We start from the raw sequence: 3,502 nt of genomic DNA, 5'->3' as shown, positions 1-3,502 counted from the left end.
ACTAAAAACTATATGAAAATGATGCCAAAAAGCGTATAAAATATCTGCTCATCACCTGCTATCTTGTATTGCTTAGTTCCCACATCTGCACCCATATGGGAACTAAAGTAAATTCTTTCTCATTGATCTCAATCTCTACGAACCACCTCGATAGGTTTAGAATGTAATTTCTAAATAGCCAGGTGCTCCCTTCTTTACTTGAACCAGGTCAATTTCCTTTTCAAAGAGAAATTGGAATAGATTTTCCCTATGGTCCATCACCTTAAAGTCCTCTGGTTGTCTCCATATAGCATATAACTCCGCATCAAGGGTTCCAGCACTGAATTATCTGTATGCCATAAGTTTGCCCACCAGACTCTTTATGCATTTTTCCATTCCTTTCATAATATCTTCATCCTCAAAGTGAAAAAACTTATCCTCCTCATTATCATGCACAAACTTGTCGTGATCCTTATTAGAAGCCGAACCTTAGTAAAACAAGAAAATAACGCTAGCAACAGGGTAAAAGTTTGAGAAAAATACCAAAACGGTCCCTGACAATAACATAAAAAGACAACGAGGCCCCTAGGAAAAAAGAAACCCCTATCCGGCCCCTATTTTTTAACTCTGTTAGACAAGTTAGCCCTTCCGTTAATAATTTGTCTCTAGAGCTGATTCACCATGCCTACGTGGCACGTTAAGTTAATGACGTGACAGTTAAATGCCAACTTGGATGGGCAGATTAATGGGCCATCCAATCCGGCCCCTAACAATTTCATTTAAGATAAACAAATTTCATACGTGCTGACAAAGAACTCCTCTTCTACTCTCCAAAATTACAAAAAACCCTAATGCTCTCCCTTCCAAAATTCATTGAAGACGCTTGACTTGGAGGAAGACGTTGATCCCGACGGAGCTATTGACGGCGCCATGACGGAGAATTGCATAGTTGAGATGTAAGCTTTGTTACTCACTCTCTCTGCCATTGCATGTGTATGATCAAGTTGAATGTGGTTTTATTCACAATCTCTGTCATTGAACATGCTTTGAAACCTATGATTTGGAGTATTGTTTATATTCAAATTTTGCATGAAGGGTTGAATTAGAACATGGCTTAGGATTCAATAACAACAAATATGCTCTGTATATTTTGACTGAAAAGCTTATGTATTTACAAAAGAAAATCGTTCAGTGCTCCTGCTCCCTCTGAATTTTCAATGGATTCGCTTGTGTTGTCAACTGGTGTAAGCTACAAGTAATGTGATTAGAGGCTGCTAAAAATTGTGTGCTCTGAGTTGGGATCCTGAATTTGTGTGCCGTTAAAATTTAGTAGTTCCTTAAATTGACCATCAATATTTAACAACCCAGGGTCATAGCTACTGCATATAGCACATGAAATCAAGAAGTGACTTTTGGTTGGTTACTTTCCGATCAAACTCTTTTCCTGCATTATTATTTGAAAGTTAAATCTAATATTCAGCTTAAGCCATATAGAAGACTGTTAAGTGTAAAGCATTGTTGAAAACTAAATTATCACTGAATCTGTAGCTCTAGCTCTGTGATTTCCAAGAATTTATATGTAGATGAACATAATATAGATAGATTGAATTTGAAAAATTATAGAAGAGCATAAAAATATGTCATCAGGGTCCTATATATATATATATATATCATGTAGTAATAAGCCACTACTACTTATACTTCTAACCTAAAGGTGTGACTTCACTTTAGCCTGAACAATTTTTAAATGGTAAAAGTGCAAAACACACCTCCATAATACAGTTATATCATGTCATGGATCATTTTTCCAACTTATTCTTCACAGTTCACAAAACAGGGAACAGATTCTAGATATTAAGCTATAGCCAAATAGTATGTGTACTTAATCACTAATTGAATTGTTGAATAAAAATAGCAATATATACATATGGATACTTTTTGGAAAAGAAATTCAAAGTCAAGCACAGAACCAAAGTTTGCTCAAGTTGACGTGACATGGAGATTGGAAATAGCATGTTGGTACGAGAATTGGGAGCAGCAACAAACAAGCTAGGACAACAACATGATCCATTGGTTGCATTTGTTATTTTGTGTATTCTATTTTTTTAATTATATTAATTCTGCTAGGTCTGTCCTATGTTGTTGATTGCAAATTGCTGAATCTATATGTTATATTTGCATCATCATTTCTAAGCAAAGGCAAAAAAGAATAAGAAAAAGATGCCAAAATTGAAAGCCTCGCCCAATGTAGATTTTGGTGAAGAGATTGATTTATCTCAATCTGCACCTCCTAATGATGGACCTGTGAGTATAGGATTGTATTTGGTGGCTTTTGTCTTACTCATTTTTGTGCTGAAATGGTTCTTCTTTCTTGTGCAGGCAACACAACAAATTCCTGAACCTTCTGTTGGGTTTCGAATGAAGCAAACCATTGTGAGGCCACCAATACCACCCACTCAAAACCAATTAGAGCCACTTGGACCAGCTACCTCAGGGACATCTGGCAGCTTGTTTACCTTCATGCCAACACCTGGTTTTAGGCCTCCAACTAACACTTAAGGAGATTCATTAATGGATTAAAAGCACCAAGTGAAGACTCATGTATTTTGTTGGTCTATAAGTGAAGAGTCATATGTATCTTATGAACTCAATTAATTATCTTTTGGTTCCCTAATAGTTGTAAATGAATTTGCTGGTATATAAGTTAGACAACCTACAATTTAAAGACATATTATTTTGCTATTGCACAGCACAAACAATCATACTTTGGTGCTAAGTTTATTATAATACATTACGTTGCTATTTTGGATTGTGTTTATAGTTCCATCTTTATTATCATATAGCACATATGAAAATCATATTGTACAGACTTTTTTTAATTTGATGAAACATATATTTAGCTTACAATCATTGCATACTCAGATTTTTATATCTTCATCCATCAAAATATGTGATTCCACATTTGTAATATAATATAATTTCTTTCAATACAATATCATCTCAGATTAAAGTGATAGCAAATTTATTAGCATAAAACATAATATTACACAGATTCAGTTACATCTTGAAAGCATTACAACGCAACATAATTATCACAAAATGTTACAGCTAAGGTTGTGACAATTACTTAAGACATGTCCTAAAGAATACAGCAATTATGATACTAATTGTACCCAAAATTATAAGCCTAAAATATCTGAAGTAATATCTACCACCTTGAGATCCAATTTCGTTTTGATTTTTCAAATTCAATTCCATCTCTAGCTCCTTCATTCTATGTTCTACCTCCTTCAATCTCCTTTCCATTAAAATAGCATTGTTAGAAGTAATGTCCTCATCCATATTTTCGTAAACTAATACATCTAGCCACTTGAAATACTTGCAATGTGGGATGGGTGCCTGGAAATAAAAAATTTTGATTGTTAAAAAAAACTAAAATTACATAAATCTTTCAAATTTAAGAAATATACAAAAAAATTAATACTTACATTGTAATTAGGACATCCCAAGAAGAACCTATCCG

The sequence above is a fragment of the Arachis stenosperma genome, chromosome 1 (assembly GCF_014773155.1).
Source record: "Arachis stenosperma cultivar V10309 chromosome 1, arast.V10309.gnm1.PFL2, whole genome shotgun sequence".
NCBI classification, from domain to species: domain Eukaryota; kingdom Viridiplantae; phylum Streptophyta; class Magnoliopsida; order Fabales; family Fabaceae; genus Arachis; species Arachis stenosperma.
Note: the sequence above shows the minus strand (reverse complement) of the source record.